Genomic DNA, 25,874 nt, shown 5'->3' with positions numbered 1-25,874 from the left:
ATGTCCATTAGAGACATAGGTGCCAAACCAAGGATGCATTTCCTGTTCCCCATCCAACTGTCCAAGTTACACTCAAATTGGTTTTGAGAGGAACACTGCTTCACATGGATGGGAAACCTATTCCAGAGAAGGGGTAGTCTCTGGGATACATATCTGTGTCTCCAGCAGGTCTTATTTATATTGCAGGCAAGGTTTAAGTCTTTAGAATGGGTAATTCTGTTGCTGTTTATTTATCAGATATGCAGGAGGTCAAATTAAGTATCCGTATCTTCCAAGTAGTGACCATAATAGTAATATGTTTATTTAAAAATATGCCATTATTACTTTTATATGGTGAGTCAAAAATGATATTATGCAATCTCCTGTGTGTACCCTTCATTAACTGGAGGTCTGATGATGTGTAAGATGAATGCAAGTCATCATGTTGCAAACACTGTTAAAAGTGATGTTTCAGAGTAATTTCATGAGTACTATGTTCATTGCTAGATAATAGATTTGTTTGGATTTTTGCTATTTTTTTTTTAATTCTTCATTTGCACACAGCTTAGTGGTACACATTTGTGACTGGCAATTGTCACTATCAGTAAGAAAAATTTCACTTCTGTCAGCAAAAAATTCAAAGATTTAATTTGGGCTGCCATCAGTAATGCAAATGAGTCAGGTGCCATTGTGCTTCCATCAGCACTCTGGACAGTACTGATTAAAAAAAAAAACTACCCCTGGTGATTACCTCTGTCTGTGGTTCAAGGTGCTAATACGCTAAATTTGGAGAAACATCAGTGTTATCGCAGGGTTCAAATTCAGTTTAAGAATTTTTATTAGGAATGTAACATTAATTGAAACTTACTATTAAAAATTAAATTTGCAACACGGCTCTGTGTAATGACTGCTAAATAAGTCAACTATAATCTGCATAAAGTATGTTAACAATAACAGTGATAACAGTTAAACTACACTTACATAGGTATATACAGTACTCATCACATATAGTTATGTGTGCAGGGCATGTATGCCATGCAAAGTGTGTATAGCACTTACCCCAACATGTTTTACTCAAGTCTTCATCTCAATGAATATTAACTTGATTTACTAAATAAATGCTGGCATTTACATATAACTCCAGTAACATAACAAGTGAAAGTCATATACATATAGGCATAAAAAGATCTCTACTCATTTTGTAATTGTTACATTTCAACGTACAATGTAAGAGTGGTAGCTTTCTTGTAGCACTGACGGTTAATACCTACCTGTTAGCATTTTAGCCTTCTTTTTTAGTCACAAGTTCAATTCCCAGGTAATATTACTCAAATTTGTAGTTTGTCTGACCCTCCAACCTATTATGTCCCAGTTCATAACATTTTATCTCTAAACAACACTGATTATAACCAACATCATAAAGCATTTGATCATTTTACAGTGGAACATGTGTAAATATAGTAAGTTTCACAGCTGACCAAGTCTCATCACCATATTTCACACCTCTAGTATATTTTGAATGAATCATTTCCAGTTTCTCTGCAGGCCATTTTTGTGCATTCAATTGCGGAAATGCAGTTGGTAAGGTTGTTCATGAATGTCCACAGGTTGGTACATACAGGATCTGAATTGGGTGCCAATTCAGAGCTATAATTCTAAGTGTCATTCAGAGGACACTGCAGGCAAAGATGAGGGTGGTGGTCCATTTAAAGCCCAAGGGTGATGTGAAGATGAACCCATGAACTTTATGGCACTCCATGTTGAGTGCTACAGATGTAGGGTTCTGCAGGGGAACGATACAAGGTTTTAGTACAAGGATGAGGCTTGGAATAGCTTGACCAAGGCTGTCTCCATTGCAACTGGCATTTCATGCACTGGGGAATAATGTTGTCACCATTATCATGACATGAAGAGACACAAGCAGGACCTCCTGAGCTGATGGGAGGCATAATTTAGAACTGCAAACACCCCTGATATGTGTAAGTATAGTAACCTATCAGCAACCAGTACAATACCATGCATTGGCCAGTCAGTACAGTTATTCATGATATTTCTTATTCATCCTTTTCTTATTCTGTGCAGTTGATGAGGACATTGCTAGGAACAAGAAAGTGCATCAGGAATGCTTGTAGCACCTCAGAGAGGCATGAGGTAAGTATACATCAAGTATGAATGCAAGCAAGTTCATGTTACCACTATAATGTAGTTAATAGTATCAGATTTCAGGGCATCAGTCCATATACGCTTTAGTCAGTGTATCTAACCTTATACCACAAGATCCAGATACAGATTCTTAGGTTTAGCACTTGAATTTGATTATTTGTGCTTAACACTTGTTCAGAACTTGTTGTTAGCACTAAATAAGCTACAAATTACTACAGCACTCAACCTTCCTCTTTACCTAGAGGAAAACATTTTTTGTACTTACTTTCCTCACTTGCTTAGAGAAAAACAGCTCTTATGCTCACTTTCCTCACTTGTCTAGAGGAAAGTAGTTTTCTATTCAGGCATGTCCAAGGGCCAGCTCCCAGTGTTCTCTCCTGTCTATCTGATGAATCTGGGCATCCTGAAGCAATGTAGCAATTGCCTCATGTACACAGACAACCCTCTCCTCCTACCACCCAACACCATAACCTGTGAGAGATGCACTTATCTAGCCAAACTGGAGGTAAATCTCTCTCTCCAACCAAGACTGCACTTGACAGTCAAGAAGAGAAGGTAAACACTTGCACCACACCACACTCACCACATAGTCCCACTAAACCTACATCACCAAAATCCACACATAGAAACACAAACACATTTGCAGAGGCTCTCAATAATAATTTGCTCAAGTAACAGAGACCTCCAAAGCAGAAACACAAGCAACCTCCACACCCCAACACAACCCAAATGACACATAGCCCACAGACTCAGTGTGCCAATAAACCACAGCCCATAAGACAAACCAACGTACCCAACACACTACTCATAGGTGACTCGATAGTCAGGCACATTGATATCCCACTCAGGAGGCTAAACAGGGAGAAGGTTACTGTCAGCTGCCTGTTGGGTGATGGGATCCGCCACATAACCCACGCACTTAGGTCACTCCACAACAAGTACAAATATAACTCTGACATTGTCCATTTTGGTGTGAATGACCTGAGACATACCTCCCTGGACTACATGAAAAGAGACATTGAAGACCTCTCCGATCCAGGCAGGTATGACCCTAGCCCTGAGTAGCATCCTGCCATCACCCAGAATGATACTGCACTACAAGGACAAAATGATGTGTCCATATTCATTAAGGGTATCCACACCTTTAGGCTAGTTGTGCAGCATAATGCAACCGAGGTTATGCAAGTGCAACTAACTCTGGGCAAAACTGCAATCCAATTTGTAGCTTGCTACAGATCCCCCACCATGTCCCAGGATTCCCACTCCTCTTTTCTTGATATACTGGAAAATATTAGGGTTCAACCAAACACCCTAATAATGGGCAATTTCAACTAACTCAGTATTAACTGGGAAAACCACTCATGTACCAACTCATTCACTCAGCGCTTTCTGGAATTCATAAATTCCAATGCCCTGGATCAACTTATCCACACCCCCACCAGGGACAACAATATCCTAGACCTAGTCATTACCAACATGAGTGACTGGTGTTCCACAACTGAAATCAACTCCTCGTTGGTCAGATCTGGCCATAAGCTATTCACCCTAGATATCTGCATCCCGCCCCCACCCACCATTAATGAAACCACGGTAAAAATTTTCTCCAAAGCCAACTTCATGCTTCTTAAAATAGAGGTGGTGAACTTCATGACACCCATGCAGATGGACAATACAGTTATGACTGCTGACTCCTACACAAATGCACTCTATAAGCACTTAAAATGAGTGCATGGATCGTGCTATCCCAAACAGAACCAAGATGCTATCCTCCAAAAAAAGGAAACCAATCTGGTAGTCCCCTGCCATAAACAAACTTTACAACAGAAGGAAAAAACTGTTGCAAAAGAGAGTAAACTCCCATGAGTTGAGGAGCTGCCTGGTCAGCCTTGGTAAGAAGCTGATATCCTTTATAAGATCCTCCAAAGCTAGCTACGAAAACAAAATCACCACTGATTCTAAGGGCAACCACAAAGCATTCTATAGCTAGGTCAAGAATCTCAGTGGCAACACCCAGATCTGCTCTGAGTTACAGCACAATGGCATGAAAATTACAGAACCAACCTTTATTGCCAACATCCTGGCAGACAGGTTCAGTGCTAACTTTACCCCCTCTCACCCCCTAAAGGGCCCATATCTATACAGGAAGAATGCAGAGTTTCTGTAATCACATCTATGCAGGTAAAAGCTGCACTCACTAAAACCAAAAACACAGCATCCATGGGACTGGACAACATCCCAGACTGCGTTTTACATGAACTTCAGAATGAACTGGCTCCCCACCTAAGCACCATGTTCAATCATAGTCTCACATCAGGCTTTGTGCCCACTGAATGGCACACAGCAACAGTTATCCCACTTCACAAAGGGAGAGCCATCACTGATCCTGGGAACTATCGCCCTATTAGCCTGATGAGCCTGGTCTGCAAGGCCATGGAACGTATCATCATGGAACTCATAAACAAAGACATTGGTAACCTCCAAACTCTGGACTCCGCCTAGTTCAGGTTTGTGAAAGGCAGATCATGCCTTCTGAACCTGCTCAACTTCTTTGAGGCAGTCACCAAAGCTGTAGACGAGGGTAAGGTGGTTCACACAGCCTATCTTGACCTTGGCAAGGCTTTCGGCACCATCCCCCATTCTGAAATTATAGCTAAACTCACTAAACTAGGTATAAATCCCTACATCACAAGATGGGTTGCCAACTGGCTCACTGACAGAACCCACACTGTAAAAGTTGCTGACTCCAAATCTGACTTCAAATCAGTGACAAGAGGAGTACCACAGGGATCAGTCCTGGGACCTCTCCTGTTTGGTATCTACTTCTCTGAAGTACAGGCTAACACAGAAGGCCTCTGGCTAATGAAGTTCGCAGATGACTGCAAACTAGGAGCCATAATCGAGTCCCAAATTGATGTGGACATCATACAGAAGGGCCTCACTGAGACATATGCCTGGTATCAGAGGCATGGCCTCAAGCTCAGTGCCAAAAATTACATTGTCTTCCCCTTTGGTAAAAACTCTGTATCCATGAACTCCCACATAAATGGCAGTCTACTTAATGCTGAATGTGTGATAAGAGACCTTGGGACCCAGGTGGACAGTAGTCTTTCCTTTGATAATCACATCACCACAGTAGTCAGGAAATCTTTCTATGTGGCACACCTCATCACAAATGGGTTCTCATCCAGGAAAAAAGAGGTCATTGTTCCCCTCTACCCGGCACTCATTAAACCCATTATAGAGTACAATGCCCCTTTTGGAATGTACCTCACAAGACATCTGCAGCAGCTGGAAAGGCCACAGAAGTACCTCACAAAGAGGATTACTGGCCTCAAACAGATGCCCTACACTGACTGTCTCAAAAAAACTCCAGCCTTACTCTGTAGCATATCGCCTACTCCAAGGAGATCTCTGACTAACATATAAATCTATGTTAAACCCAGATCGGTTGGACATGCTACACCTTAAGAAATCCCAATCCCTCTGAGCTACATGCTCTAGGGACCTAAACCTTGTCACCACAATAAACAGGACATGCTGGAGGGATAGATTCCTATCCCAGAGACTTCCCATACCCTGGAACAAGATACCCATCTATGTCAAGCAAAGTTCCTCATTAGCACTCTTCAAGCAAAATCAAGGAAATACACCCTGGGGATCACTTCTGTGGCTCTGCTCAACAGGGGCACAGGAACTTAACTTTCTTGGGTGGCGTAAGCCGGGGTACCTTATTGGCTAGGCTTACTTAGGCCCTTGGGCCAATGGCCTAATACCTACTTATGAACCTATGCACCTATCAGGCATACATGCCTGTCCCAATTGCTCTTGATCATTGCATTAGGCAATGAGTAAATCAACTTATTTGTGTGTGTGTTCAATTCATAGCAGTAACGATTAGCTTTCTTTACAAGATAGCATGTAAAATGAACCATTGCAATATTAAATAACCTTAATCATTCAATTTTTGTGACTGAATATATTTACTTGGAATGCTTATATCCTATTTTCCATCGTAAAATAACTGTGTCCATATTATTTATAATACAAAGGTGACAGATGTATTTTATGACACATTAATGCCTTCATATCATATCTGCTTGTGGCAAAGGTTAGCAACATTATGTGTTCACAAGTTCATAGATACATAGATGCTTGCTAGGCTAATGACCACAAAGACCTTTTTAAGCCTAGCCATGCATCCCAAATCTCTGACAAGCTCTGTTACCCTTGATAAACGTAAGCAGGGGTTTGGGAGATAAAATATTTGGAAGCAGGGGCCTGGGAGATGAGCCAATTACAGGCTGCCTGTGTCCATTAAAGACATAGGTGCCAAACCAGGGATGAACCTCTTCTACATCCAACTGTCCAAGTTAAACTTGAATTGGGTTAGGGAGGAACTCAACTTCACATGGATTGGGAACCTATTCCAGAGAAGGGGTAGTCTCTGGGATACATACATGTTTTTCCAGCAGGTCCTATTTATATCACAGGCAAGGTTTAAGTGTTTAGAATGGGTAATTATGGTACTGTTTGTTTTGCAGATATGCAGGAGTTCCATCAGACTGGCGTTTGACAATGCCTTGTATGCCAGGAATAGATCTCCCTTCAACAGCCTGTAGAAAACAGAATACAGGGATAGGGTCTTGAGGCAGTCTGCATAGGACATGTTACTTACTCACCATATTCTTGTGTTCTTTTAGTGAGGAAGCTCTGTTTACATTCCAATTGTTGGATATGCCTGGTTAGTTACATACCAAAGGAGGCGTGGTACTCAATGATAAGTCTGATGAATGGCAAATACAGTGGAATAATGACTTCCTTGGACCAAGTTGCTTATATATTGAGATTTTAATCTGACATGGCATTATCTGTATTTTCTGCCCCTCAACCCTATCTATCTCTTTTTTTTTCTCTGTAAGACCCATTGCTACTGCAACACAAATGATCATCAGCACAGGGAGCTAGACCAACCGCCGGGGATCAGCCATCCCACTGCGGCACCATCACAGACAGCTAGCACATCTGAGTAACAACCTGTCAACATTGTCTCTATAACTCCTGTACTACCTACTCCACCTGCCTCAGCTAGCTCTGCCCCTGCTGCTGATGTATTGGTACCCACCAGGAGTAGTCCTGGAGGTAGCAATTTTGTCACCAATCAGAAGCTGGTGGAGGACACCATGAAGGACCTCAGGGCCCACACTGGCTGGGTAGAAAAGGTCTTGTGTTGAACTGCAAAGTCGATGCCCCAACTGGCACTGACTCAGGGATCTGTGCCAGGAACCAACAATTAGGCACCTGAACTCCTCCAGCGAACCACCAAAATGCAAACAGGCAGCAAAATATCAAGTGACAGGAGACAGTGATGATAGTTCTATGGTTGAGGACTAGATTCTCTGTAGTCATGGTGGTTGTGGATGTGCCACCAATGTCCTCTACCTATCCCCAATATTTGGAGTCCCTCAGTCTTTTGTGTCCATCGCCATACCTGTCTGTCTTTTATGTCCTGTATGTCTATGCCTGCTACCTAAACTATTCAGCCTAACTTACCCTCTTATTCATAAAAACCTTCCTCAACATTCTTCTCTCAAGAAGAAAAAAAAATTGGTACATGTCCCTCAAAATAAATTATACCCCATACATAGCTCTATGCTTCAGCTATGTGTATGCTTGGCACACTTGACTTGGTCCAATTAGCCATTCAACATTATTCTGTTGTTGTCACCCACCTTGATGTGGTGACTATCCAAATTCATCAAATTCTTGTAACAAGTATGCATTTATCTTGCGAAGAGGTAGATAGCTATGGTGTTCTCCCACCACTATCCTTAAAATTCCTGCATTCCTCCCCCTGTAACCTCTCCTCTGCTTGCCCCCATTTTCACCACTGTCCTATCAACCAATTTTTATACATTTAATCCAGTCAAAAATAGAATCTCACAAAATATACTTGGCCAGAAATGTCCCATAAAAATGATTTCGGTTTTTGTCCTCAGCATTAGCAATGTGCTTTTCATTGTGCGCCAGTACTGAGTGACATCCTATGGCAAAACTGTGAGATGTTCTTCATGTTTCACTGTTGCAGTCATCACTTTTGGGTTATCTGCTTGCAGTGAACATCTACATTTATGGTAAGTGTACACAACTGTACTTTTTGCTGTTGATTGCACTAGTACAGTTATCTTTGTGAAAAATCTTAGCCCTGCTGCATTATAGCAATACAGACTGAAAGCATAATTTCTGAGACTTTTACTCTTACATATTTATTAGGCAGCTGGATGCAATGTACACCTCATGGGATGTTTCATTTGTCTTTATTGTTAGGAAGCTTGACGCCTATATTCTCCCTTGCATCAATTGTTTGTCATTGTCCTTTCAAATGTGTGATTATAACTTGGTGAAGTGTGACTTCTCATGTTGTATACTGAGATAAAGCTTAGGTATGTAAACTGCATTTTGCATAGTGTCAAGGGTTCGAATCCAAAAGTATGTCAATGTTTTATAACTTTATCTCATATTAATAATGTGTATATAACTGTTGGCTACATATGTTATTAACCCCCCATTATTCATATTATGTCTTAATCATGTTTCTGCTCTCCTACTCCAGATTGATTCCTATTGGAAACAGTTTATTATACACAGCAGGACATATTAATTATGATGACAAAGCTATGAGCAACACATCACAAGATGACCAGAAATGGCTCATAAACAAAAGTATTTCTATGGTTTATCTTTGTCTTACCATCTCTGTCTCTTTCTATATTTTTTGTCCTCAGCATTTGTGCAATGGCTAGCACCATGCAACAACAACAACTGACGGTAAGTGGCAGTTCACAGCTTATGACAAAAACTGCTGCATGTTTGCTTTGGCTGCATTAGGCTGCTGCTTCCCATTCTGCTGTGCTTAGCCTTGTTGCACTATGTAAGCACAGGTTGATATCACTATGAGAAGACAATTGTTATCATATCATACAGACTTGAATGTGCACCATAAGAATTGTAACTACTACCATGAAGTATGCTGCACATAAACTTCCTTGCATCGTAGTGTTTCCATGCTCTGGGATTCCACCAGCAATAACATGTTTGGTCCCTTATGCATCTCATAACTGGGCCCATAATGCTCATACCTTCCCAGAAATAAGTGCAAGGCATTTAATACAATCAAGGCTTTATGTGTTAACAGGCATAATAAATGAAGCACATCTTACAAATATTGCTGCTATACATGCACAAGGTAGTAGGATTAATTAATTTGCATTTCCATGCATTTTCTGAAGTCTTTTAGTTATGCCAACATGTATGTTATCATACAGTGACAGTACTATGGAGTGACGCCATACAAACACATATGTATTTCCATATCGTATATGCTTATAGTATATATGCATTGCATATATGTTGATATGATTAATTTACTGCAATTATCACGATAAATTGTGTAAATTAGTGCACAAAACATTAACATGACACACATCTGTTTTGAAGTGGATCAGAATCAGAACTGTTTTTATGTCTGTATCCCTTATTGGTGAAATGGTTGGCATGGAGTACTATAGACTATTGCTAATTCATGCTCTAAGTTCAAAACTAAGCTCAAAATATAATTACAGATGTGCTAATACTTTGCCATTAGTCATGCAAATAAGTTTGTCAGCAATGTGCTTCAAGGAGTGACTTTGACAAGAGGAAAATTATGTCAGTGGCTTGTATTACTTGTGCATGTTGTAATGAACGGTTGAACTCCAGACAGGGTTTCACTGTGATGCTGTGTGAACACTAAATAATGTAACATTATATCAGCACTTCAACATGCTTAGACTTTACAAATTCTATATAATGATGTGGAACCTTTGCATACATACTTCTTGAGTGGTTTTAAGTACTGCACTTTCATATTTTTGACCTGTCTGTTTGTATTTACATTGCATATTGTTCAAACATGAGGAAATATTGAAAATAACACAACAAATACTTACCATTTGCAGTCAGGCTGGGCTGAACACTCAGGAATGTTTGGGTGTCAACCCCTGTGTCACAAGTATGACTGTCATCAGTACTCCATACTGTGAATCAGCTACATGTCACTCACACTACTGCAATGGACATGAATGACAGAATAGATAATTTATCTGAGCAGTATATAAATTCTTGCAATCAACACATTTGTATTAGTTCTGCTTGTTAATATTCTTTTTCACAAAAAAATGTGATACACAATAACTTCTTTGCAACAAAATGATCTTGTAATCTTTACAAATGAACAGTATCCCACATTTAAAATCGAGCTTCTCCTGTGGCATTTACAGTTGATACGACATACTCTAGGTTGTTTCATTAGATAATTAGGAGTTTGAATATAGCAGTAAATGATTAGGATGAGTGTGTGTGTGTGTGTGTGTGTGTGTGTGTGTGTGTGTGTGTGTGTGTGTGTGTGTGTGTGTGTGTGTGTGTGTGTGTAGTGTTAAGTAAAACTAGCTTCACACATGCATCTGATGTGTACATTTCCACTCAGGAGAAACATTTAAATTGAGAGATCGCTCCCCCATCAAGTATAAAATACATTCTCTCCAATACACTGGTGAGGTAATCCTTTCAAATGTATACTATCTCACTACTGTACTCATACAGTAGTTCTCCTGTGTCACTTGCAGTTCATGTTGTGTATTCCACATTGTGTAACTAGGTGGGTAGGTGGTTTAAATCCAGCAGTGTAGAACTTGTACGAGTGTGTGTGTGTGTGTGTGTGTGTGTGTGTGTGTGTGTGTGTAGTAGGTAGATATGGCTTCAACAAGAGATCTGATGTGTACACTTCTCGCAGATTTGACCCCCACCCCCAGTAAGGAAACCTCCTTAAAAAACTTCTCCAAAGCCAACTTCATGCTACTGAAGTCAGAAGTGACAAACTTCACAACACCCACACAGACGGGATCTGGAAGTTTGACTGCAGAATCCTACACTAAGGCACTATATGAGCACATCCACTCGTGCATGAATTGTGCCATCCCAAATAGAACCAAGATGCTCTTCTCAAGAAAAAGGAAGCCAATCTGGTGGTCCCCTGCTATAAACAAACTATACAACAGAAGGAAGAAACTGTTGCAGAAAAGAGGAAAATCCCAGGATGCAATAAACTCCCTCACAAGCCTCAGTAAGAAGCTGAGATCCCTCATAAAATCCTCAAAAACTAGTTACAAAAATAAAATTGCCAAAGATTCCAAAGACAACCACAAGGCATTCTATAGTTATGTCAAGAATCTAAATGGCAATGCTCAGATCTGTTCTGAGCTAAAACAGAATGGCATTAAATATACTGATCCCAAGGATATTGCCAATATCCTGGCAGATCGATTTAGTGCCAACTTCACCCCCCCTCTCACTCCGTAAAGGGCCCTTCTCAATACCAAAAGATTGCCAAATTCCAATAATCACAGCCACACAGGTAGAAACCGCACTCTCCAAAGCTAAGAATACAGCATCCATGGGACCAGATGACATCCCAGGCTGTGTACTACATGAACTACAAAATGAACTGGCACCTCACCTAAGTGTCATGTTTAATCATAGCCTCACCTCAGGCTTCGTGCCCACTGAGCTACAGTTATCCCGCTCCACAAGGGATGATCCGCCTTGGATCCCGGGAACTACCATCCCATCAGTCTGACAAGCCTGATCTGCAAGGGCATGGAACGCATTATCATGGAACTTATAAATAAAGACATTGGCAACCTTCAATCACTGGACCCCACCCTGTTTGGGTTTGTGAAGGGCCGATCTTGTCCCCTGAATCTGATTGACTTCTTCAAATCAGTCTCCAGAGCTGTGGACGAGGGTAAGGCAGTCCACACAGCCTATCTGGACCTCGCCAAGGCCTTCAATACCATCCCCCACTCTGGAATCATAGATAAACTTACTAAGCTTGGCATAAATCCCTGCGTAACTCGATGGGTTGCCACCTGGCTTACTGACAGATCCCAGACTGTAAAAGTAGCTGACTCCAAATCCAAGCTCCAGACAAGTGACAAGTGGAGTACCTCAGGGTTCAGTCCTGGGACCAGTCTTGCTTGGCATCTACTTCTCTGAAGTACAGGCTAACATTAAGGGACTCTGGCTAACAAAGTTCGCAGATGACTGCAAACTGGGAGCCATTATTGAATCCCCAAATGATGTGGATATTCTGCAAAAGGGCCTTACAGAAACAGATGCCTGGTGCCAGAGCCATGGGCTCAAGCTTAATGCCAATAAATGTATAGTTATCCCCTTTGGAAAAAAACATGTACCCATGAATTACCACATAGGTGGCAGGACACTAAACATTGAAAGTGTGATAAGAGACTTAGGGACACAGGTGGACAGTGGTCTCACTTTTGATAACCACATCGCTACAACAGTCAGGAAATCCTTCTATGTGGTACACCTCATCACTAAGGGCTTTTCATCCAGAAAAAAGGAGGTCATTGTCCCACTGTACTCATCCCTCATTTGACCCATTATAGAGTATAATGCCCCATTTGGTATGTACCTCACAAGACATCTGCAACAGCTTGAAAGGCCACAGAAATATCTCACTAAAAGAATCACAGGCCTAAAGCAGATGCCATATGCTGACCATCAAAAAAAAAAAACTCCAGCTATACTCTGTGGCATATCGTCTACTCAGAGGCGATCTCTGCTTAACATACAAGGCCATGTCAAACCCCGAGCTGTTGGACATGCTCCACTTAAAGAAATCCCAATCCCTCAGAGCCACATGCTTCAGGGATCTAAACCTTGTCATCACAATGAACAAAACATGCTGGAGGGATAGGCTCCTGACCCAGAGACTCCCCATACTCTGGAACAGACTGCCCATACAAGTCAAGCAGAGCACCTCCTTGGCCCTCTCCAAAAGGAACCTTGATGATTGGATGGGAGATAGGAAATTCACCCTGGGATCATGTCAGTCACCCTGCTAGTCAGGGGTCCAGAGAAATAAATATTGTGGGAAGAAATAGCCAGGGAATTGTTATGGCTAGGCTTGCATAGGCCCTAGGGCCGATAGCCTAGTACCAGCCTATGAACCTATGAACCTATGGATAATGGTTCAATTATCAATTCCTTCCCCTTTAACACAAGCAATTGTGTTACACACTGATGAGGTCATCCTTTCATAGGTGCTGTATCCCCCTCTTACATTAAGGCTTCTCCTATAGTGTGTATGGTTGACTGTGTTCACTAGATAGGTAGGTGGTTTGAGTCCAGCAGTGATTCATTACTGGGAGTGTGTGTGTGTGTGTGTGTGTGTGTGTGTGTGTGTGTGTGTGTGTGTGTGTGTGTGTGTGTGTGTCTCTCTCTCTCTCTTTTCAAGGTAAGAAAGGATTCGCCCACAGATATAATGTGTTGGTAGAGGTGCTAGTGAGTTCCCTCACCACTTTTGGTCTCTTTTAGCAGATACTTCACCCTATCAAACCAGTCCTAATGTCATCCTTTCAAATCTGCACTCTCACGGTTGTAAACAAATGTCTCCTGTGGCACTTGTGCTCTAGCTTGTGATCTTAGTTAGGTAATCGGTTTTGAACCCAGACATTACTCCATAGCTTCAGTTGTGTCGGTGCAAGTGAATGCATATGAAGGTAAGAATGGTGTCACCTTCATGTTTGAGGTATACATGTATAGCTAGAAAGGGCTCTTTCAATGCTTTATGTCTATTTTAGCACATACTACTGCTTTGTTAAACACTGATGAGCTAATTTACTGATGAGCTCATTTGCTAATATGCGATTTATCTCAAACTTGTAGTAAGCCTCCTCCTGTGGTGTCAGGAAATCAGACAATGTTCTGGAGCTTGTGGACTTAGGAAACTTAAGTTTGAATCTAGCATTATCTATGTGTTGTGCTTCCAAAGTCCCAGGGGGAACAGCATTATGCAACATGTTTGATTGGGTAGATCTACTATCATGCAATATTTTATGATAAAGAGTAGATCACATCACTCTTTCAATCAGTTTAAAAGCACACACATGCCTTGTAGAAATATGATGGTGTAATGCCTTCAAAAACTCCCTATCTCACATTTGCAGTAAGATTTCTCTTGAGGCAAATGCAGCCAAGACAATACCCTGTGACTTATGTAGTTGGATATGTAGGTGTTCACAACCTTCAGTGACTGAATAATATCAGTGTTTGTCAGTATACTGCTATGCATGAATTATATCTACCCCAGATTTAATGTGTGCAAATCCACTGGCAGAGGTCTCTTCCATTACTTTCAGCTCAAACAACTGCTTTGCATCACAATGATGATGCCATGCCTTCCAATATGTTCTGTCTCACAGTTGTAGAATTATGTCACCTGTGGTGCATGTGGTTAATTGTGGACTTATGTAAGCAGTTGTTCAACTCCAGCAAAGGATAGCATAATATGAGTGTACAGATTTGACACAGTGACACATACAACATTGCATCAATTTATTTCTAACAAAAGCCTTTTAGCACATTAGAGATTTCATGCCAGTAAATAAGAATTCTGTGATACTCGTTGTGAGAGCTCTGCTGTGGCCCATACAGTCAACACTGACTTCTTTAGCATGTGTGCTCATATAGACAGTGATTCAAATCTGAGAATGTGCATGTGCAAAATAATGATGATGGACAGGATTGGCTTCTCCGTCAAGCACTGATATAGCTAAATCACACTTGTGAGAACAGTAACACTGATACATCCTTTTGCTCCCTCATAATAATTTGTACTGAATAAGTAAACAGCAAAATGCTTTCTTAGTTCACACATTGAAGCATGTTATTTGTGATACCTATTCATTGCAAACTATTGCACCAGATACAGTCAGATACAGTTATTACACAGCTCTGTAAAGTGTGGATCATGAAAGAAAGGTGTTTGAATCTGGTAAGGTTGTGACTGATAGAAGCAGGTTAGGCAAAGAATGTAGATATAATACAGAAAAGGGCCACTTTTTAAGGTCTCACACTGCATGTTAGGGGAGCTATATACATTGCAATAGGATACTGCTGTAATCCTTTCAAGTATGTTCTTCATGACACATCAGATCTGCCACTTTCTGTGGCATCAATGGTTGATCCATCTGTCTCTCAAAACTGATCTTGGCATGTGTTCAAGTCTGGAAAGATGTTACTGCTGGGTATTTCAATTAATACTCACAGGCATTACTTATTTCACCAAAAATAATAATCTGTATTGCATGACTTTGTGCAAACATTTATATATATATATATATATATATATATATATATATATATATATATATATGTTTTGTTATTTTGATCACTATAGGGCTTTAAAGGAAATGAGGTATTACTCATCATTTCTTTAAAGTGTGCCATGATGCAAAATCATCACAAAGTGTTAGTGGGCCTGAGTGTTATTATATTTTCTTATGGCTTTGTGTTAGGTAGTTGGTTATTGTAGTCTTTGCTGTATTTCCTTATTAGCATGTCCAATATAATGATGATGTATTATATGCATGCAATTCAGCAAAAAGCACACAAAGTAATCAATATCCTGAGCTAATTGTTGTCATTTTCTCTTCTTTGTCAAAAAAAAATAGAGTTAGACTACAGAAGATTGTCTTTGCCAGTGTCCAGGAAATGGACTTATTGAACTACACACAAAGGATGACAATGTTTATCACAGGCCAGTGTACAGTTGGTGCATGTGAAGTGTAAATTGTCAACAGGTTACTTGCTAATGTATGTTAATATTTCAACTGAGTGTGATTTATGCTACTGTAGTTGTCATAGTGGTATCACTAATGTGTTTAGCAAGTCTCACTTCAGGGCTGAATGCCAGGTACAGCATTATGTTATTCTGCATTCACGTATGTACTTTGATACACTCTTATTTATATCAACATGTATAGTGTGGCATTTAAAGCAGGAGCAACAGGCACCATATCATTGATTACAGCATAATGAATGCATTATAATCAAATAATTATAGCCTGACATTTGGTACATTTCCCCATTAGCTGATATAATAAGTCCATAATGCTGGCATGTATTTTTTTACCTGTTTTGTCTGGGCTACATATCCATTTGTATTATATACATACATACATGCATACATCCTATGCCTAGTGGTATACATAATGACATTCATACACATGCAACCCATTTGCCAGGGGACTGAATGTGCATGCGTTGTACCATGATTTATGTGCACATTCACATATATGACATGACCATAAGCCTCATTTTGCATATATGTATCTCACATCTGCTATAATTAGACAACTGTTCATATGTATGTGTCTTCTGGATATTGCTACATACATATACAGCATGCATGAGCAGTCACAAACTTTCTAGCATTCACAAAGTGCGTCATTCTAATATTATTGGAATGATTGTTGAGGTGTCTGATTATTCTCAGTATTTCCACATTATCATAGGTGCGTACATTGCCATTACAACTTCATTATTGTTTCCTTCCTATACATAAGGCACTGAAAGCCTTACAATTCTTTTACCTGTATGTATATTATAATATCAAGCATGTGGATGCAGTTTATTACTTTTGATTACACACACACAGTATGCATTATAATGACAGAGTGGTTACATACACCAGCAACACTGGTGTAGCTAGACATTCTCAATATAATCAAGTGATTACAACATTTTTCTGAGAATGTCTCAGCAACAATTTGTAGAAAATGTACAGTTAGATTTTATAACTGTATAAACTATTGTATAATTTACATTAATGTACAAAGCATACTTTGTTAACACAGTTTTAACTTTACAACAGCCTTTCTATGACTACAAGTAACAACAAATGAGAATAAAAATTTCCCTTTCTGAAGCGCATACGGCAAGAGCTTTAGGGCTCATTTAAATTGTTTCATGTGGTAGGAAGGGACTACAGCATAATGTTGGTTACAGCATATAGTTTTCTGGATATACAACCAATGTGCTATACCTGCAGTATATGCAATACCCCCTAATTTATCTACTTTCATTGGTAACTGTTATCTCAACTCTTTAAAGAAAATTTACATTTATCTCAGTTATTTACCTTTGTTATACTGTATTTATTTCCTTCTCACATCCTTTGTCAGTATTTCCTTTTTTATTATGTACACATGTCCCTAAGTGGACAGGATTAGTTGCAGAGTTAAAAATACAATTAATTATTGCTGTTTTTTACACTAATCTACTTATATCTAGCTACAATTTTTTTTGTTAAGGTTCCCCTGCCTCTCAATTATGGCATTGAATTCCCTTGCATTGTATTGTGCTGTCTATGTGTGCTCACTTACTGGGGTTGCGTGTAAATACAGCCTGTTGTTATATTGTCTGTTTGAACCTCTTTGCACTTGTTTGTGGCCACTAGCAGGTGTTCTGACCATGAACAGGTGATGCTGAATGTGAAGGCTTGCTTAGCAGCTTGCATATTCAGTGATCACTGCTGTTCATTGAACTAACGTGTACATAGCATGTAGGATTAGTGTGACACATACACACATTTTAATGAATCCCAGGATAGTCCTCATTGGTAGATCAGTTAACTAAAATATAGAGAACATAGGCTGTTGTATCATCTGCATGGCTAATATATTCACTAGGGGTATTTCTATGGCTGGAAAAGAGGACATAAACTTTGTACAGAGTTTTCATAGTAAGTTAGAATAGTGGATATCTGAAAGGCAGGGAACATCTTTGAAAAAATAATGTAAATAAAGGACAGGTAACAGGATGGACAATGCAGACTTCAGGTGATAGTTATTAAACTTCTTTTCAATATCAAGAGTCGATGGATCAGGTAGAGGGTAAATCTGAGCTTGCTAGCCCATGCTAATAAGTTATCCAACAACATTCCAATAAAGCTCATAGACAATTTTATGGTTTTCATGCTTGGTTTATTTTATAAATAGAAGATTTTATTGTATTCAAGTAGAAGATTTCAGTTTTGATTCCTGGGTTTATGACATTGTTGTAGGAACAGTGTGGTTTTATTGCTATGATAAGTTTTCCATACTATGGTATGTTTATCAGTGAGAGATTTGATTTGAGACATAAGTCAGGGAACTGACTTGATGTTGACCTTTTAGCGTTTTAACAGGGCATGATTATTGAGAAAGTCTAGAAGATATGTCCTGAAGCATCATGTAGACTGCAACTGCTTTGTGGGGCCATGTTAAACTGTTCATGGAATTGTTGCAAATGTAAGATCAGCAAAATGTTTATTATTTCTTGTCCAGCAGCAATATTCTTCTTTTTTTTTTACTTCAGTGTGCTGCCAAATGGCAAACACAGAGTAGCACCCACAAATGCAGTTGAAAATAATGTTAGCTTTTATTGTCTTGTCAAGGGTTGAGGATATAATCCATTTCATATGCAGTCCTTCTGCCCACCTTACTCATGTGTGCTTAACCCTACCAGTAGTAACCTTAGCCATACCTCAGCATACATACATACAAATATTTCAAGCATAGGCATTAAAGCTCTTCTAACCTCCCCAGTATACCAAAAAGAGTTGTTCTCATAATGTGTCCACACAGTTCTTAAAAATATCTAAACTAGTGTTTGCTTTGATGTAAGTTGGTAGTCTGTTCCATGCATCAGTTGCTCTCTCAGAGAACCAATTAGTACACTTTTCATTCCTATGGAATCTTTTTTTTTAATTTCTCCAGATCTTTTGGGTTTCTAATACTATGATGGGAATGGACCCCAAAGTCCATGAAATTAGTATTGTTTCAATCTTTGATGTCAGCCAAAAGTGCTCTCCATAGCACTTGCAATGTGTTCAGTAATGACTCCTTCTGCAAATTGTATGGGTTACATGAATTGGTAACATATTTAAATACGATTGTAAATTCTTTTTTATAAGACCTGTTGCTCCAGCTACTATTGGAACTGTCTGGGTATCTTTCTTCCACATTGCTCTCATTTCTGCCTGCAGATCCTGATATTTTATGACTTTGTGTCTCTCTGTACACAAGACACTGTAGTTCCTGGATCTAACAATTTCAATTATCAATGCTACTTTTGTCTTCTTTTCTTGGACGACAATATCCGGTTTTCTAGCATCTATCTTTTGAACTGTTGGTAATGGGTGATCCCATGTGATATAAACTTCATAATTTTCTATGATGCTTTGTGGCTTATGTTTCCAGTGTTTTTCAGACACTTCAATACCATAATGTTTGCACAATCCCCAGTGCAATAGTCTTGCCACATTATTATGCCTTTCAGTATACAGTCCTTCTTCCATTAGTATGTCACACCCAGCAACAAGGTATGTGACTGTTTCCAATTCGGTTTTACAAAACCTACATTTATTTGTCTGTTTCTCCCACGTGTTCAATGGATGTTGTAAACCAGTGTGTACGTAGTCCAGTATCTTGGGCTGCCAATAGTAACCTTTCATCTCTTGGTTTGAATTCACCTTTCCTTAACCATTCCTGTGTTCATTCCTGAGCAACATGAGGTTCTTCCAGAAGTTTTCTATACTTGCAACTATATTTATGCTTTTTCCACATTTCTTACCTTCTCATCTGGTCCTTCACCTTATATTCTTTCTTTTGTTTTTTGGCACATTCAGTTGCTGCCTGATTTTTATCTACTTCTGGTTTGATTTCCATTCCTGCTTGACGCTGATATGCTTCTGCTAAATTAAGCAGAGAAGTCAGCTTAGATTTACTATCCTCATGTTTCAAGACTTTCACTACATTTGCACCTTGTGAGGTCAGCAGATATATGTGGAGTCCTATGATTGCAGATCTATACATGTAATCAATTTCAAGGAAGCTCATCTATCCTTTAGAACGGGAAATATATAATCTTGGTATACACTGATTTTTATAAATCATTTGGTGAGCATGAAGCATCCTTCTTATTTTCCTATCTAATCCATCCAACACATTTTGGGGCCAGTCAATCACTCTGAAACTGTACATTAGGACAAGAAGAGCAAATTGGTTTATAGCCTAGATTTTGTTCCGAGATGTCAACACTGTTTTCAGAATTAATTTAAGTCTTCTAAAGTATTCCTTACTAAGTTTTATTCACATTTGTTCATGTTTTATTGTTCATCCTTCATCAATTCCCAAATATTTATACACTCCCTCTTACTCAAGTTCTTTTATATCACATTCTTGTCCCAAACTGATGTTTTCCTGGTGCTGCAGTTTTCCTGCTTTAAAGGTTGCTTTTGGACACTTATCAAGACCAAATTTCATTCTTATATCATCTGAAAAAGTTTTGACAATCTGCAGCTGTGCTTTCAGGTCCTCATTTGATGAGCTATACAAGTTTAAATAATCGACAAAGAGAAGATGAAAAGTCTTTACACTTTGTTGTTTTTTAGGAGCCAAATTGTAGCCATGGTCTAAGTTGTTAAGTAAACAGCTTAACGGGTTAATGGCAAGGCAGAATAGCAACAGTGACAGGGAGCCACCCAGGAATATCCCCCTTTGAATTTTTATCCCTAAGATAATAATCTGTCCTTTATCATGGCTTAATTGCAAAGTGGTCTGCCACTGTTTCATGGTCACCGTAATGTAATCGATCAGTGTAGGGTGTATCTTATACATTTTTAAGCACTCTTTTATCCATCAATGTGGGATACTATCAAGTGCTTTTTTAATAGTCAATCCATGACATACTTAAATTCTTCCCCTTTTTACAGTTTTCCAATATTTTTATTTAACAACAAATAGTCCTTTGTTTCATATGACTTTTTATTGCCCGTTTGTTCTACTGCCATAATTTAGTTTTCTTCTAAATGATTATAAGCTCTGTCAGCATCAATTCCCATGTATAGTTTATACGTCATTGGAAGGCAAGTTATTGGTTTATAATTTTTAGGGTAGTGTGCAGGTTCACACTTAAGAAGAAGCATTGATTTTCCTGTTGTTAGCCAGGTTGGTGTCTGTTCAGAGTGTGCATATAAATAGTTCTTACTCATGGCTAAATGAATACTTTTAACCAAAAGTTAGGTATTGCATCTGGGCCTGAGGTTTTCCAGTCAGAGGCTTTTCTTAAATTTGTCTCAATCTCTCTGGCTGTTACTTCATCCTATTTTATATCCTGTACCTTTAAACTTCTTATTCTTTCTTTTACTTCTTCTATTCATTTAGCATCTTTGTTATGTTTCACAGTATCTTCATAGATACTTCTCCAAAATGTATCTACTTCCTCTTTTTTTGGTGGTCTTTCAATTCCTTTTACCTTATTTCCCAGTTCTCTATAAAACTTTTTTGGGTCATCAATAAATTGCTTATTTTGTATTATCCTTTATATTTATCTGTGCATCTTCTAAGTTTTTCTGCTTGTGCTGAATTTTTTAGTTTATTTCCGATAGTGAATGATAGATCCTGGTCTATTCTAATACTGCGCATTGCTTTAATCACATCTATCTTTCTTGCTATTTTTGTTGATCTATTCCCTCTTCTATAGTCTTCTAAGAGTGACATTTATTGTCTTAATTGCTTTATAGTTTTCTCTATTCGATACTTCCATGATGGTATTCGATTTCTCCCCTTCCTTTCCCTCACTATCCTGTGTTCTTGTGGTAGAACTTTATCAGTTATTAATTTAGTAGTACACTAATATATCCTGTTTACTTCTGTTATATCACATGGATCTCTATAGACAGTTCTAATTACTGAATTCATTTGTTTTATCAGACTTCTGACTTTTTGTTTTTTATTGACCTTCTGCAGTCTATTTCTCTCATTGATCTTAATATATCTATCCATGTTTATTAAATCAAGAAACTCTTCTCTTAGCTCATTTTCTTCCAAAATGAGGGCACATCCCTTGTTTTCCATTTCCTGTGGGCATTCTATAGAAAGTTCTATGGCATCTTCCTGTGGCACCTTCTCTTCAATTTCATCCTGTGTCATCTGTTGCTCTGTCATATGGGAACACATTGGCCTACTACTCCTTAACACTGACTGCATCAGTTTCCTCAGTTTGCTGTTCCTTTCTTTGGTGTCTAGCTTCAAGTGAATGTTTATACTGATTTCCTTTGGAAGGCTCCAAAATATCTTCATATAGCACCTGACCAATTGCTTCCTGTTCCACTGGTTTCCCCTTAATTTGGATATCCATTGCTCTATCCTGTTGTGGTGCTTTCTGCATTCGATTTTCTACACTAAATTCTTCACTTTGCAGTTTCTATTTCTTTAACTTCACAATTACTGATCTTCTTTTCTCCTTTTCCTCTTTGTCTTCTTATTTTTTGTATTGTAAAGTTTTCTATGCCAGGATTTCTTTGCTTATCTTCAAATATCTTTGGTTCTGCTCTTTTTATATTGGCTAGTTTTGGTTTCTCCTTTGCATAAATATTGCACCATACTAAATCTCTTTTTCTTTCTCATGTCCATATTTCCTCTTCAGATGTTTCCTGATATTCCTGTTTCTCCTTACTTTGGGGACTCACTCCATCATGCTGTGATGTAACCTGTAATATACCTTCTACACCAAATCCTTCACTTCGCAGGCACTACATAACTTCAACTTCTTTTTTTTAACTTCTACTTTAGTAATATTCTTTTCTACATTCAATCTTTTTGATATTATTTTTTATTGTAAAATTTTCCATATCTGGAATCATTTACCTATATTTCTCTTCAAATAGCTTTGATGCTGCTTTTTTTGTATTGGTTAGTTTTGCTTTCTCCTTTGCGTAAATATTATACCATATTAAATATATTTTCTTTCTCATGTCCATATTTCCTCTTCAGTTGTTTCCTGATCTTCCTGTTTCTCCTTACTTTGGGGACTTACTCCATCATGCTGTGATGTAACCTGTGGTAGACCTTCTACACCAAGTCCTTCACTTCACAGGCACTCCATAACTTCAACTTCTATTTTTTAACTTCTACTTTGCTAATCTTCTTTCTATGTTCCATCTTTGTGATATTATTTTTTTATTGTAAACTCTTCCATATCCAGATGCCTTTGGCTGTATTTCTCTTCGATTATCTTTGGGGTTGCCTTCTTTATATTGATTAATTTGGCTTTCTCCTTTGCATAAATATTATACCATATCACATCTCTCTTTCATTCCCATGTCCATATTTCTTTCTATGTTAAGCTTGTATAGTCCAGTTTTCAGGTTAGTGCTGAATTCAGGACTGTGTTACAAGTTTCTGTGTTTGCCCATACCGTACATGGATAGAAGGACGTTTCAATGTTCACTGTGAGAGAGGGAGCTTTGAGCAGCCTATCTGTCCCTGGAGGAGTGGTTTCAGCCCAGAAATTAGTAGTTTATTGGCCATTTTGGGCTAATTTCTATCTCTGTCATTTCTCTGCTATAAAACCCGCATTTGTAAGGGTTTTGTGCTAGTATACAGCTCAGCAAGCTCCTGCCTGGTGCCCTGCAGTGTTCTACAGAAGCAGAGAGACAAAAGAGAGACTTTGGAGTGATTAAGTATAATTTTGCTGCATTTTTCTTGCTGCCTTTAACTAATTCTGCCTACAACATCTATTTTCTAGGGTTTTTGTGATTTAAAAAGCTTGTTTCAGCTACATATTGTACCTATTTTACTGCCTGCACTTTAACAAAGTCGTTTTTGTGTTTAAATTACCTGTTTAACTGTTGTAGGCTAGACACTCAAGTGTGATAGCCATTTCTGTACATTTAAAGTGTTTTTTTGATTGTATCTGCTTTATTTTCTGAAAAAAAATACTTGTTTTCCTGCCTTTCTAAGCTAGTATAGTCCAGTTTTCAGGTTAGTGCTGAAGTCAGAGCTGTGTTACAAGTTTCTGTGTTTGCCCATACCTTACTTGGATAGAAGGAAGTTTCTCTGTTCACTGTGAGAGAGGGAGCTTTGGGCAGCCTATCTGTCCCTGGAGGAGTGGTTTCAGCCCAGAAATTAGTAGTTTATTGGCCATTTTGGGCTAATTTCTATATCTTTCATTTCCCTGCTATAAAACCCGCATTTGCAAGATTTTGCGTGCCGGGCAGTGCCGGTTAGCTAGGGTGTAACTATTCCTGGCTCCACAAAGTCTACTCTTCAATTTTTTCCTTGGAACTAGACAAACTTTCAACTTAAGCACTCAAACCATTCACTTTTCATACCGGCACTCGCTCAAAACTCATAGCAAGCAGTAATAAACATTAGGACTAGACCCCCTCTACACTGTAGAGAAGGACAAGGCTCTCTATTCAACCTTACCAGCCAATCAGTAAAACAGTTCACTGTACCTATCCAGGCATATCCAAAGGGTAGTTTCAGGTGTACTCTCCAGTCCAACTGGTGAATCTGGGCATTTTGAGGCAATGTTATAATTGCCTCATGTATACAGACAACCCTCTCCTCCTTCCACCAAACATTAATACATGCGAGAGATGCACTTATACAACCAAACTGGAGGCTAAGCACTCTCAACCCAAGACTGGACCACGCAGTCAAGAGGAGAAGGGATGTACTTGCATCACACCACCAGTCCCACATAGACCTATGAAACCAGCACTGGCAAAAAACACACATAAATACACAAAAACATACTCGGAGGCTCTAAATAAAAATCTGCAGAAGCAACAGAGACCTCCAAAGCAGACATCCAAGCAACCTCCACCCTCCAACACAAACCATGAAACACATACTTCACAAAACCAGTGTGCCACACAATCACAGTCCTTAAGGCAAAATAATATACCCAACACACTAGTAATAGGAGACTTTATAGTCAGACACACTGACGTCCCACTCACTAGGCTGAACAAGGAGAAGGTTACTGTTAGCTGTCTGTCAGGTGCCAGGATCCACCACATAACACAAGCACTCAGGTCACTCCACAACGAGTACAAATATGGCTCTGTCATTGTCCATGTTGGTGTGAATGATCTGAGCCATACCTCCCTGGACTACATGAAAAGGGACAAGGAGGAGCTCTCTGATCCTGTAGCCCAGGCCGGTATGACCGTAACCCTGAGTAGCATCATGCCCTCACCAAGAATGATACCACGGTATAGAGAAAAAATTATCAATTTCAACAACTGGCTAAGTTTCTGGTGTCATTCAAAGGGGATCCAGTGTCTGTCACCCTGGGATGACATGCTTGACAAGTCACGCTGCTTTGCTAGAGATGGCTTGCACCTGTCACCCTTAGGCTTTCGAATATTGGCCAAGGCACTTGCCACCCCCATAGTGCCTTTTTAGGCAAAGCTCAAAAGACAAACCCACCACCGTAAACAGCACAAGTAACAAAAAACTGAGGGTAATGCTACTCAATGCCAGAAGTCTAAACCTCAAAATGCATGCACTCGAGGCACTTCTCAGTATGGAGAAAATCGATATATGTGCAGTAACAGAAACCTGGTCAAAGGCTCCAGAGACCACCCCAGCACTACCAGGCTACAACTCATACCATACATTTCGGCCACAAAACCCAGACCGAAATAAAAAAGGCAGGGGAGTATCCATATTCATCAAGGATACCCACACCTCCAGGTTAGTGGCACAGCACGATGCTTCAGAGATCATCCACGTGCAACTAACAATGAGCAAAACTGCTATTCAAATTATAGCTTGCTACAGATCACCCACCATGTCCCAGGACCCCTCGTCCGCATTCCGGGAAACACTGGGAAACATAAAGGTCCTACCAAACACCCTGAAATTGGGTGATTTCAATTACCCAAACATTAACTGGGAGAACTACTCAAGTACAAACTCCCTTGCCCAAAATTTCCTAGAATTTATAAACTCAAATGCCCTGGATCAACTGGTCAACACCTCCACCAGAGGTGA

This window comes from Protopterus annectens, chromosome 2.part2 (genome assembly GCF_019279795.1).
Source record: "Protopterus annectens isolate FY-2018-M chromosome 2.part2, PAN1.0, whole genome shotgun sequence".
Taxonomy (NCBI): domain Eukaryota; kingdom Metazoa; phylum Chordata; order Ceratodontiformes; family Protopteridae; genus Protopterus; species Protopterus annectens.
This window is presented reverse-complemented; position numbering follows the sequence as displayed.